Raw genomic sequence first — 14,587 nt, forward strand, 5'->3', positions numbered from 1 at the left:
TTTGCTTGAAACGCATGTAGGCATCCACACAAAGACCTCAATACACAGTGTTCTTGGCAGAGTTACTTATAATAGCCAAAAGGTGGAAATAACTCAAATGACCATCAGCTGGTGAGTGGAAAAATAAAATGTGTTTATCTTCAAGCAGAATAGAAAGCCATTTAATAATAAAAATAAATATTGACACATGCTACAACATGGATAGCATCAAAAACATGCTAAGAGAAAGAATACAGACACAGAAGACCACACATTGCATGATTCTATTTATATAAAATAGCTAGAAAAAGAAAATCTATATATGGAGAAAGCAGATTAGTGATTGCCTGGGACTGGGAGTGAGAACAAAGAGTAAGTGTAACGAAGCAGGAGAGATTTTACTAGAGTAAAGAAATGTTCTGAAATTAGTTTGTGGTGGCGGTTGCACAACAGTACATCTAAAAATTATTGAACTGTACACTTAAAACAGGTGATTTTAAAGGTATTTAAATGATACATAAATAAAGTTGTCTCTAAAAAAAATATATAGTGCCACATTTAGAACATATCTCTTCCGAGCACATGGACCCTCCATCTCCACAGACCTTGGTTTTACCTGAAGTTACTCCTCCAACCTACATTTCCCTTGATCAAGAGAGCACCAGCCTGCACAGGCCTTTCATGGTCACCCAGTGGCCCACTTTGGGAATGAATCGAGTTCCTGTCTTTCTTTCTCAACCTTGTTTCCTCTGGGGAATCATACACATTCCAAGCATTCCCCATTTCCCCTGTTTTCAGAACTCTCAGGTTGCTTGGTTCTTCCTTAAGCAATGTTTTTATCATCTTTAACCCATGCACTTTTTTGTCTCACTTTTCCAACTGTTGCCAGCTGTTTCAAGACCATTTTTTACTACCTTTTTCCTCCTTTTTCTCCTTTCTTCCTCTCTTTTCTACCTCTATTTTTTCCACTGTCATCCCTCATTCTTCCATTATGTTTGTTCCATTTGTGACCCTTAAAAATAACTCTAATGATGGGAGAACAGGATTGGGGACATGTTAGTATCAAGTGAAAGGAAGGTCTAAGGTGTGTTTTACCCTATCAACTTCTAAAGTGTCAAAAAGTTCTTCTCAAGAACATCCTCAAAATTTCCTTCTACTCACTATTGTTTATTTCACGAAAAATAAAAATCTGGTTGTATTTTTAAAGTTTTTTTACTTGTGCTAAATAATCACACTTTAAAATTATTTTTCATTGTGAGCTAGAATATTTGATTACAAAAAGTATTTTGTTTATATCAACGTAAATACTTTTGTTGGCTGACCCAGTAAAAGGAACACTATATATCACAGTATTTCTGTAAAGAAAAAAATGTCTGAAATCCAAGAAATGATTAGAGTTTATTTTTGGTTTATTAACTGGAGGCTGTCATTACTTAACTTTAAAACAAGGTACTTAAAATAGTACCTTTACATCTTATTAAGTGCTATACTATACTTGTTCCATTGGTCAACCTCTTATGTTGTTTTATTGCAATTCTTTATATTCTTATATTCTTAAAAACAAAAGGACAATTACAGATACAACTAAGTAAAACTAAATTTCTCTTTTAGTAGAACAGAAGACAGGTTCTTCATTTTCTTCATCTGCCTTCACATGAAGTATACAATGCTGGGAATAATTAGTATATTAATAGTCTCTACTGTCAGAGTTCATTTCTTGGTTACAAAAATGTAAGAGAATGAGATTCTAACTTCCTTTAAAATTCAGCTTAAAGGGGCCAGGCGCGGTGCTTCACACCTGTAATCCCAGCACTTTGGGAAGCCAAGGTGGGAGGATCACTTGAGCCTAGCAGTTCAGGACCAGCCTGGGCAACATAGTGAGATCTTGTCTCTAAACCAATAATAATAATAATAAAATAAAATTTAGCTTAAAGAAAACAACCCGGACTGCAGATCAAAATGCCTTGTTATGTGAGATTACAAGATTATGGGTGACTATTATGTCTTGTCTTAAGAGAGAAGGATATACACCCACATGCCACAACAGACTGCATTCACGGGTGTAAAGAAAGTGTTTGGCCCCATCAGGAGTAGTGTAAAAAGAAACAACACTGGGCTTTCATTTCCTGCAGGTCACTCACAATTTATGAGATATTTATGAGATTTCTTTGTGGTGTCAAAATATCTGTAAACTTTTTTCTTTCTTTTTTTGTTTTGAGAGACAGGGTCTGGCTCTGTTGCCTAGGCCTGAGTGAAGTGATGCAATCATAGCTCACTGTAACCTTGAATTCCTAGTTACAGGAGGATTGTTCAAGCCGTCCTCCCAGCTCAGCCTCCCTAGTAGTTAACAGGCATGTATCACCATGCCCAGCCAATGTTTTAAATTTTTTGTAGAGCTCAGGTCTTGCTGTGTTGCTCAGGCTGGTCTTTAAGCTTTATACATTTTTGTTAGGCCACAACAATGAAAACTAAGATCATCAACAGCAAAGATGCCATGTAAATGCAGGGGAGAATTTTCTAATGTAACCTAGGGGAGAGTTATCTTGCCAGAAACGGTGATGTTTAATGTTTTGATTTTTAATCGCTATTTTTTAAATAGGCTGCCAGAGAAATGGGTGTGAGTTTGTTTTAGCTTTGGTCTCCACTTCCTGTGTAAGTTATTTGGGATGGGTGTTTAGTATAGATATGAAATCACTGGGGAAAACCAAACAAAGAGAAAATATTATCATTGAAAAATTACACATTAATTTTCCACATAGCTTTTTGAAAGGAAAGTCAGTTTGGGAAGGCAAAAAGGGACTTTGGCAAAATGAGTGACTCTGTGTCCTGCATCTAGGCTACCTGAAAAAAAGGCCCAGTCTTTGAAACGATCTTCTCCGGAGGCAAGCATGCCATGACCCAACAAATGTCTCTGTACCCCTCAGGTTGAAGTTTGCAAGAAACAGCCAAGTAAGATCAGGGCTTTTACAGAGTTGATCATGTTTTTGAATCCTGCCCTTTAATTAACTATATACTTTACAAAACTAGGTAGCTGTAGTAGACATATTAATCACTTCTTAGTAAGAAAAAGCACTGGAATCTACAGATGGACATTGATCTGTGTTGACAAGAACATTCTGATCTTTGTCAAACCACACCGCAAATGCACCAGGATGCTGCACTGATTTTCCATGGTTACTGCTGGAGTTGGGAAAGGAGAAGGAAGATTGGTTGTAGTTTGCCGTGGGGAATGTTACCCTCCTTTCCCTCTAGGCCAAATGACCCCTTACAATGCAGCCAATAAAAAGCAAAAAGAATAAATGTTTATATAAAGATGCTTATGGTTCATATCTTTCCATATAAACATTCAATGTGGGGAAAGAAAACCCCACCAGTTTGGCAAAAAAGAGATTAATTTCTCCCCCAAAGATTGGTTTGGAAGTCTTCCCAAAAGAAAGCTGTCTGATGAAATCACTGCCATCTTAAGTGGTAAAAACACAATGCACTACATTAAAACGTAGTTATTGGGTTTTCATAATCATAGTATAAGAACCCTCAAAATTATCTCGTCTGGAATCTCTAGAAAAGTACACACCTTTGTGATTTAGGATCAACTGCTACTTAGAGACTACTAGGAATAACTACTCCACAACTTCTCTTAATAATAACTCCGTGATTTCAACCTCTTTCATTGTTACGCCGGATAAAAACTTGTCTTCCTTCAAATTCAGGCCATATCTCCTGGTTTGGCATCGTTCTGGTGACTTTGTCCTCACTGCGGTTATTATGACCCGGGAACTTCAAGAAAGACATAAACTTCTAGATCCAGGCTCTAAACACCTTTCTATATTGGAGCTGTGAAGTCTAAAAATAACATTTTATTACTGAGTACATGAGCAAAAATTTAGAGCAAGGTAAAAATATGTGTGTGTGTGCATGCTCAGGCATGCATGCATATTTCAGGGGTGTAAGGGCTTTTTTTCTCCAGTTTGAAGCTATAGGGCATAATATTATTTGAAGTTTCACTTAGCTCTACCTGAAGCATAAACCAAGAAAACGTGAACAACTCAGCAGTGGAGGGGTTCCTTGTGCTCTTTGGGTAACAAGTCACTTGTTTCCTTATTCCACAGTGAAGCGTTCCTTCTTTAAAACATTTTGTTGCAATTAAACTGTGTACCTCTGGAGGTGAAACTTGTGTCTCACCTGCAGACAGCCTGTGTTTCTGAGTTGCAGCATCTAGTATAATCCACTCGGGTACTTAAATAAAGTACCAAAACATAACTAATGAATAAAAGAAAGCAATGATTAGTAAGCCTATATTTAGAAACTGCTGCCACTATGAAATGTAAGACCTTATTTAATAAAATCAGTTTATGATATTTAGCTTGAAAGAACAGCTGCTTCCTTTTAGAATATCCAAAACCTTAGAGACATCATACTTTATTTTTCTTTGTTTTTCTAAGAGTAATAATTTTAAAGTGAATTTTAATGTAGGTGAAAATCTGTTAAAACAGTATGATGATATTTAAGTGCAATACAGGCTTTATATTTCTAATTACATGTGGAAAAAATGGTCTGAACATGCGGTGGCCTGTAAGTAAGAAATATTAGATTAGAAGTAATTATAACAGTCCGGTTGTGGTGGCTCATGCCTGTAATCCCAGCACTTTGGGAGGCCGAGGTGGGTGGATCACCTGAGGTCAGGAGTTTGAGACCAGCCTGGCCAACATGGCGAAACACTTTCTCTAATAAAAATACATAAAAATTAGCCAAGCATGGTGGCACACCTGTAATTCCAGCTACTCAGGAGGCTGAGGCAGGAGAATCGCTTGAACTCAGGAGGTGGAGGTTGCAGATCGCGCCACTGCACTCCAGCCTGGGCAACAGAGAGAGACTCTGTCTCAAAAAAATAAATAAACAAATAAATAAATAATTATAATAGAATAATAAAGTAAAATAGATCTATTTATAATGAATTAAATTTTTCTAAACCCTCACTGGGGATATTCTTAAAACTCTATCGCAAAATATACCAGTGACATTGCAGGAAAATTTCAAGGGAAGTCCAAAATACTATTTTTAAAAATTACAAAAATTTTATAGGAAAAAATAGAACTTCAGGTATTTTGAAATCTGTTAAGTCTTCTTTGAAATTAACATGAGATCCACTTATTATTAATAAAGAACATGTTGAAAAAAATCGTCTGAATATGAGGTTATTGAGGTTTCTTTCATTCCAGATCTCTGCTAATGAAATCTCTGCTAATGATACTAATCTTAGTATCAAGGATAATTACATTTGTCTCTCTAGTTCTTCTAGAGAACTGCTTCTCAACTCCTCTCTCCCTTATGAGTCTACACATGAGCCAGAGAATACCTCAGCACAGAATGCTCTAACTGTAAACACAACAGAATTTCCTGTAAAAAACAAACAAACAAAACCTGTGGTTCTGTTTATTGTAATGTGGTCTCATTTGACTTTTAAAATCCACATCTTTTAATTTTAGGAATTGTATTCAATGTTTTAAGGTCAAAAATTGTACTTTGCTTTGTTGAATTACTGGTAAGAAGCTGGCAATCAAGTGAAAGTTCTTTATGGACTAGGCTGAAAAGCTCTTGTGTACTGTCAAGCCAGTATTCATTTCTCAAAGCAAATGTCACAAGCACAATGGTTCTGTTGTGGATTCAAAACCAAGTTCCGTTTCAGCAGTAATAGCGCAGCAGTAAACTCCTCCTCGTTGTCAGACCCTGTGGCCATCTGGTTTTAGTCAGGCACTTTAGAGTCATCTCAGAGTGTCTTTTTTGTTTTGTTTTGTTTTGTTTTGTTTTGTTTTGTTTTGTTTTTTGACACAGGGTCTCACTGTGTTGCCCAGGCTGGAGTGCAGAGGCATGATCTTGGCTTGCTGCAGCCTCGACCTCCTGGGCTCAAGTGATCCCCCACCTCAGCCTCCGGAGTAGCTGAGACCACAGGTATGTGCCACCAACCTGTTAATTTTTGTATTTTTTTGTAGAGTCAGGGTTTTGCCATGTTGCCCAGGCCGGTCTCCAACTCCTGGGCTCATGCGATCAGCCTGCCTTGGCCTTCCAAAGTGCTGGGATTATAGGTGTGAGCCACTGTGCCTGGCCCAGAATGCCTTTATTAGCTATGTTAGATCATTAGTTACAGAAACCCAGCTAGTTAGAAATAAATTGCTTTCCTGCTTACCTGCCACCTAGTTCTGAGTACACATGTCAGTCCTACAATCCCACCTAATATCTGATGCATAAACTAAAATGATAGGCAAGGTTGTTCACTGGTGGTGAAATTTTGAGGGATTATCTTTGAACTTTTCTATATTTTTGAAATATTTTAACAGATTGTTGTTTTTTTTAATAAGAAGAAAATAAACTTTGTCAAAAAAAAAAAAAAAGCAACACCAAGGAAAGACTGGATTTTTTTTTTTTTTTTGAGAAGGGTGTCACTCTGTCACCCAGGCTGGAGTGTAGGGGTGTGACCTGGGCTCACTGCAACCTCATCCTCCTGGGCTCAAGTGATCCTCTCACCTCAGCCTCCCAAGTAGCTGGGACTCCAGGCTCATGCCACATGCTCAGAATACTTTAAAAATTTTTTTGGAGCTGGGGTGGGGGTCTTACCGTGTTGCCCAGGCTGGTCTGAAATTCCTGGCCTCAAGTGATTCTCCTGCGTTAGCCTCCAAAAATGCTGGGATTACAGGCATGAGACACTGTACCCAGCCACTTTTTTGTTTTTTTTATGCCAATGAAATTTCTAATCTGATTTCCTGGCTTCCTGGCAGAGAAGGAAGCCACTTCAAAAATAATTCTACTTTTTTATTAGAAATATAGAAACAACCCTCTTTTTCTACAAGGATGAAAGTGTCATTCATATCTCCTCCCACTCAGCTCCATTGTAGTTAAAAAAAAAATGTGATTTCAAAATGTGTAAAAGAGGAGGCGGCAACTGGGGGTTTGTAGGCCACGTCAGGCCCTAACACTTGTTCTGTTTGGTGACCACATTATTTAAAAACTGAAATTGAATGCCCCTCAAGTGGGCCCTTTGTCTCCCATAGGCCCACTGAACATTTAGACATTTGGGTAATCTTCCTGGACTCTGAAGGCATTTGATTTTGACACCCTTACACTAGCATCGCATAAGAAGTAGACTGGGACACTACATGACTAAGACATGTTAGGCAAAGTTACAACTGTGCTAATATCATCATTCTGCTCTTCAACTTGCATGTGGAAAACACTGATTTCAGGAAAGGAATTTTAGCAAATTCAGTGTCCACAGTCACTTGCCTCTAGGTTATCCTAACAATTTTCTCCCATATAACTCCTTTCCCTTTTAGTTCATTCTTCACATTACTTCCTAGTTAGTAATCCTAGAGCCTGACTTTAATCACATATTTATTGTTCGTTCTTTTTTTCTTCACTGTGTGCCAGGTCTCTATAGGTGCTAAGAACACAAAATAGATGAGGCTCAAGGTCTCATACCCCCTGAAAATAATCAGACATGTAAATTAAAAATAATAGGAGTGTAGGCCGGGCACGGTGGCTCAAGCCTGTAATCCCAGCACTTTGGGAGGCCGAGACGGGCGGATCACGAGGTCAGGAGATCGAGACCATCCTGGTCTACACGGTGAAACCCCGTCTCTACTAAAAATACAAAAAACTAGCCAGGCGAGGTGGCGGGTGCCTGTAGTCCCAGCTACACGGGAGTCTGAGGCAGGAGAATGGCCTAAACCTGGGAGGCGGAGCTTGCAGTAAGCTGAGATCCGGCCACTGCACTCCAGCCTGGGCCACAGAGCAAGACTCCGTCTCAAAAAAATAAATAAATAAATAAATAATAGGAGTGTAGTTGGTACAAAATGAGTTCTGAGGAAACACAGAGAATGAAGATTGTGACTGTGCCTGGGAAAAAGTTTTCCAAAGGTAACAATTGAACTGACCTTTGAAAGAGAAGTAGATATTCAGCTGATGACTAAGTCAAAGGCATTCTAGCACGAAAATTCAGGAAACCTCAAGTAGTTTGGTTTTACTAGAGCAACAGGGAGTAAAGAATGGGGAGAAAGGAAATACGCGTTCATTCATTTAATGTTTTCTTTTTCTTTTTCTTTCTCTCTTTTATTTTTATTTATTTATTTTTTTTACAGTCTCATTCTGTTGCCAGGCTGGAGTGCAGTGGCACGATCTGAGCTCACTGCAACCTCTGCCTCCCGGGTTCAAGAGATTCTCCTGCCTCAGCCTCCCGAGTAGCTGGGACTACAGGCACCTGCCATCTTGCCCAGTGAATTTTTGTATTTTTAGTAGAGATGGGGTTTCGCCGTGTTGGCCAGGATAGTCTCGATCTTTTGACCTCATGATCCACCTGCCTTGGCCTCCCAAAGTGCTTAATGTTTTATTTTATAAATTGTTTAATGCTGCAAGCATTGAGGATAAAGCAGTGATTTATATAGTAGCAGCATTTGTTGCACAGAGTTCACAGTCTAGTGAAGAATACAGAAAAGCAAAGAGGGAATAAAATAGAGTTCAGTAAACGGTATGATAAAATAAATGCAGAGAGTCAAGGAAGCACAGAGGAGGACGTGTAGAGGTAGACAAGTATACAGCGGCTCGTGGATTTTCTGATGTGCTGCTGAGATCCACCTTTGAGAATGAAGGACTTATTCTCCCAGTTTCTGACAATGATGCCAGAAGACAACCCTCAAATCGTAGCGTTACCCAAGGTCTTTCTTCCTTCCAAAGACATCTTGCCTCCAATGCTTGACCAGTGTGTTTTATAAAGCTTTGGCTCCCACCTGATCCAACTTGGAACAATTCTGAGCAGCCAGTCCAGCTCCAGAGCGACCCAAGGGGTGGGCTGAGCAACCTTTACTGGGGCTGGATCACAGCTCAACTTCTCCTTTTACCTAATCCGTTTCCTTCTCCATTCTTCTACAGATGTTGATCCATTGGGAACTCCCTAATAAATATCCTGTTTCAGAATTTTTTTCCTTGTACAAATTATGAAGTGTCCTTGAATGCCATTCTGAGTAACCTGGATTTTGTGCTATATACAGCTAAAGTCAGAGAAGGCTTTTAGCAGGGAAATAGCTTGGCCATAAATGTAAATTAGAAGGGTGCAAAATTGAAGACAAGATTATTGAAGAGGATATTATGGTAGTCCAACCAAAAAACATTTATAACCTAAATAAATCCATCCACAGTGGGGTAGAAAGAAAGAGATGAATGTAAGATGTATTCATGGGCAATACTGGCAGGACACACTTGGTGATTGACCATAGATGGTGGGCATGGTAAAATCATGTAAGTCTCCTAGTTCTTTGGCTTGGGGAAAGGGGTACATCTTGGTATCACTAATCAAGAGAGAAGATGCAGGAGAAGAAGCAGGATCATTAATGAATATGATAAGTTCACTTTTGTACCTGTTGAGTTTGAAGTAAATTCAATACAGTAAAAATGCAGATAATACTTGGTAGATGGTGGAAAACGTACTGGGAGATCAGGATGAAGGTCAATACTAGAGATATAGGATTGGGAATAATCAGAATCTGTAGTAGTTAAATACACAGATGTGAATGAGCTCAGAGTTTCACTGTTCTGCTCTAAAATTGTCAGATCTCCATACTGCTTACCAAAGCAATTCCTAACTCCTCCAACTGGCACCCAGACAAAATAATGACACTTCAGCACTACGGACAGTGTCAGAATTGCTTGTACACCCCGCCCCCTTCTCACCTCATCCTCAAAATTTTAGTTCTGGTAGGTAAGGACTTCTTTATTATCTTCTGCTGTCTAGCTTTCTTGCCTTACTTTCTATCTGTCTCCTGGCTCATATCTTTTGCTTAAGGAATTGTGTTAAAGTCATCTAGTTCAAGCTTTTCCTTTCTTTTTTTTTTAAAGCAGATGAGGAACTTGAGGCCCAAAGAGGTGAAATGATTTGCCCAAAGCTACATTACTGGTAAGTAACAGAGCTGGGACCCAGATTTCCAGGATCATGCCTTAACGTTCTACTGCAATACAACATGAAGTAGACTCCATAATTTTCCAGGCAACAAGTTCAAGCTAACAGGCATTTGTCAAAAGAAGACATACATGTCGTCAACAGAGAAATGAAAAAAATGCTCAATATTTCTAATCATTAGGGAAATGCAAATTAAAACCACAATGAGATATCATCTTACACCTGTTAGAATGGCCATGGTAATAAAAAGACAAAAGATAACAAGGGTTGACAAGGGCATAGAGGAAAGGAAACCCTAGTACACTGTTGATGAGAATGTAAATTAGCATTACCATTATGGAAAATAATATGGAGGCTCATCAAAAATCTAAAAACAGAATCACCATAGAATCCAGCCATCCCACTCTTGGGTATATATGCAAAAGACTTAAAATCTGTATGTCAAAGAGATATCTGCACTTCAATGTTCATTGTAGAACTATTCACAATAGTAAAGATACGGAAGCAACTGAAGGGTCAGTGGATGAATGAATCATGAAAATGTGGTATATATGCATGATGGAATACCATACAGCCTTAAGAAAGAAGGAAATTCTGTCATTGCAACAATATGCATAATCCTGGAGGACATTATGCTGAGTAAAATAAGCCAGGCACAGAAAGACAATTATTGCATGAACTCAATGATGATGTGGAATCTAAAAAAACTTAAACTCACGGAAGCAGAGAGTGGAATGGTGCTTACCAACGGCTAGGGAAGGGGGCACTGTAGGGATGGGAAAAGGAGAGATATTGGTCAAAGGGTACATAGTTTCAGTTAGATAGGAGGAATAAATTTCAGGAATCTAAGTGGATTTTAAATGTTCTCACCGTAAAAGAATCTCAAGTAGGTGAGCTGATGGCTGTACTAATTACTTTGATTTAATCATTTCACAATGTATACATAGATCAAAACATCATAATGTACCCATAAATATATACAATTATTATTTGTCAGTTAAAAACAGACATTTCAAGCTAGCTAATAATAGTAAAAATATAGCAATAACAACAATAACTATAGTAATACAACACAATAAAAAAACAACTCTTCACCTGATTGGATCTTAACTTGGCTTGGCATTCTCTGGGAAATTTTTAAAAATTATCTCTTTGATTGTTGTTCATTCTCTTTGAAATCTTTTATCAGATATTCTAGATCCATCACCGTCTTCCATTAATACATCATCTTTTCTCTCATTTTATTCATTCCTTTATCACTTTTCTCTGCTTCAAATTCACTGATTTGATTTTTGTCACTTTCCAATTTTTCTCTCTACTGCTTCCATTTCACTTTTTTCTTTTAGAGACAGGGTCTTACTGGGTCACCTGGCGGTCTCGTTATGTTGTCCAGGCCGATTTTGAACTCCTGGTCTCAAGCAGTCCTCCCACGTCAGCCTCCCAAAGCACTGAGCTTACAAGGGTTAGCCACTGTGCCCAGCTTCCATGTCATTTTTAAAAAAAATTCTAGCAATCTTATTTTTATTTCAAAATGAATCTTTTCTAACCTTAAATTGTTCCTATTTTAAAATGTAATTTTTAAATGATTGACAATTTTTTAAGATACCATAAAATTTACACTTTTAAAGTGCACAGTCTAGCGGTTTCTAGTGGTTGTACATTTTCAGAATTGTGCAACCATCAACATTATCTAATTTCAGAATATTTTTATCATGCACAAAGGAAACCCCATACTCGTTAGCAATCACTCCCTATTCCCCCCTCCCTCAGCCCCTGGCAATCACTAATCTATTGTTTCTATGAATTTGCCTATATAGAGAGACAATTCATATATATGTGGAATAATAAAATATGTGGTTTTTGTGTCGGGATTCTTTCACTTAGTATAATGTTTTCAAAGTTCATCCATGTTGTAGCATGTGTCAGCACTCCATTTTTATTGCTGAATAATATACCTTTGTATGTGAGTGCATTTGTGGGTGTGTATATAACACTGTTTATCCATTTATGAGTGGACAGACATTTGAGTTATTTCTAGTTTTGGGCTATTATGAATAACGTTAGTATGAATGTTTGTATATAGGTTATTGTGTAAAAATGTTTTTATTTCTTTTGGGTAAACACCTGGGAGTAGAATTGCTAAGTCATATGGTAACTCTGTGTTTAACTTTCTGAGGAACTGCCAAATTGTTTTTCCAAAGTAGCTGCAACATTTTACATTTCCACTAGCAGCGTATGAGGATTCCAATATCTCCACATCCTCGTCAATACTTTTTATGTCTTTTTAAAAAATGATAGCCTTTCTACGGACTGTGACATGGTATCTCATTATGGTTTTGATTTGCATTTCTCTATTGACTAATAATATTGAGCATCATTTCACATGCTTTATGGTTGTGCGTATATCTTCTTTGGAGCAATGTCTAGTCAGATCACTTTAAAATCAGATTGTCTTTTTGTTGTTGAGTTGTAAAAGTCCTGGATACAAATCCCTTATCAGTTATTTGATTTGTAAATATTTTCTCTCATTCTCTCTCTCTCTCTCTTTTTTTTTTTATCGAGACGGAGTCTTACTCTGTTGCCCAGGCTGGAGTGCAGTGGTGCTATCTTGGCTCACTACAATGTCCACCTCCCGGGTTCAAGCGATTCTCCTGCTTCAGCCTCCTGAGTAGCTGGGATTAAGGCACCCGCCACCATGCCCAGCTAATTTTTTGTATTTTTAGCAGAGACGGAGTTTCACCATCTTGGCCAGGCTGGTCTCGAACTCCTGATCTCATGATCCACCCACCTTGGCCTCCCAAAGTGCTGGGATTATAGGCGTGAGTCACCATGCCCAGCCCACTGGTTTTCTCTTTACTTTCTTGAGGTTTTCTTTGAAGCACAAATATTTTTAATTTTTATGAGGTACAATTTATTTTTTAAGTACAATCTATTTCTTTCTATTATTATCTGTGTTCTTGGTGTCATATCTAAGAAACCACTGCCTTGTCCAAGGTCAAAAATATTTATGCCCCTGTTCTCTGGTAACAATTTTATAGTTTTAGCTCTTACAATTAGGCCTGTGATCAATTTTGTGTTAAATTTTGCATATGGCGTGCGTATGGTGTAATGTTCTTTTGAATCTTGTTGGTAACTCATCATCTTTCTAGATATTTTAAGATTTAGAGATTTTTCTAAAGTTTTTTTTTTATTTTGTTTTGGTTTTATTATTAACTCTGTCATGAGTGGGGTCATTTAAGTGTATTCCTCTGGTTAATTTCCTTTTTTGCATTACAACTAAGTCTTTTAATCCAGAAGATGGTTCATTGGTTTGTTTATTCTGATGATTGTGTTTATGTCCATGGGTGGAGTTCACAGTTAATTTCAGAATTGTTTGGGGGTCCTGTTGAAATACTAGGTACAGTCAATGGGAGAAAGGAAATTTCAAGATTTATCAGAATTACTTTAATAAATTGGCATTCCAATTGTCTGTGGAAGTAGGGCAGAGGTGGTAGGGCCCATAGACTTCACCATTGTGCCAAAGAATTTCTCCTTGGTTTCTGAGATACTACTCAGTATGCTGTCTATATGAAGGGCAAGCTGGGATGCCCTGAGGTATTGCTTTGTGTAGACTCTGTCTTTAATGGACTTTCTACAGATGCTGGTAGGACTGGTATTTGCCCCTCTCTGACTTCCCTATATGACACATTTGCCTCTAAACATAGAACACTTTACTGGAAATCTTCTAAATTTCACAGCAGGTGCCAATTCATATTTTCATATCCCTTTGGATAGTCAATGGTAGTTTAAAACATGTAAACTCAGACTAATATCTTGAATCAGAACTGTTCTTTCAGCTTCTGATTTGGCTCTGTTTCTATTGATTATTCTTCGCTTCTATCTAGTGACCCTGACTAGTTCAAGTTTCTATTTTCTTCATCTTTAACTCTTATTTTGTGTTTATACTGGTGTTTCCTGTGCTTGTCCTGCCCCCAACCTTGGTGACTAATTTCTTGATGTATTAGAGCACTGCACTAGAACCAGGAGGCCAGATCATGCTTCTGTTGGAGGTTGCTGGTCCTTCCACATTGCCTCCCTCATCTTTCTTCATCATTCTTGCAGCGAACCTCAATTACACCCAAGGAAACCAAGTCGTCTTTGTAATGTAGACACATGGGAGCTCCTTCTCCTCCTCCCTCCTCCTCCTCCTCTTTCTTCCTCCTCCTCCCTCTTCTTCTTCTTTGTTGTCATCATCTCTTTTCTTCTTCTTCTTCCTCATCCTCCTCCTTCTTCTTTCTTCTTCTGAGACAGGATCTCACTTTGTTGCCCAGGTCAGAGTGCAGTGACACGATCTCAGCTCACTGCACCCTCTGCTTCCCAGGCTCAAGTGATTCTCCTGCCTCAGCCTCCCGAGTAGCTGAGATTACAGGTGCATGCCACCATGCCCAGCTAAGTTTTGTATTTTTTGTAGAAATGAGGTCTCACCATGTTGCCCAGGCTGGTCTCGAACTGCTGGGCTCAGTGATCCACCTGCCTCAGCCTTCCAGAGTGCTGGGATTACAGACATGAGCCACAGTGGCCAGCCATGGGGCATCTTAAAGATTTAAGTATCTTATTTATTAATATCTTTATATTGTCCATAACAACTAGCACCATCTGAGCACATAGTAGATATTCAACAAATAT

The 14,587-nt window shown here is 38.4% G+C and overlaps 1 protein-coding gene across 1 annotated transcript in view; it reads left to right on the forward strand.

The window, feature by feature from the left end:
• The window catches only part of CEP85L (centrosomal protein 85 like), a 240,476-nt gene that overhangs the window by 18,590 nt on the left and 207,299 nt on the right, over nt 1–14,587 (forward strand). Inside the window, exon 2 of the mRNA XM_023219005.2 lies at nt 9,865–9,919. The gene's annotated coding sequence lies outside the window, so the exon portion shown is untranslated. The remainder of the gene's footprint in view (nt 1–9,864; nt 9,920–14,587) is intronic.

Source organism: Piliocolobus tephrosceles, chromosome 5 (assembly GCF_002776525.5).
Source record: "Piliocolobus tephrosceles isolate RC106 chromosome 5, ASM277652v3, whole genome shotgun sequence".
Classification (NCBI taxonomy): domain Eukaryota; kingdom Metazoa; phylum Chordata; class Mammalia; order Primates; family Cercopithecidae; genus Piliocolobus; species Piliocolobus tephrosceles.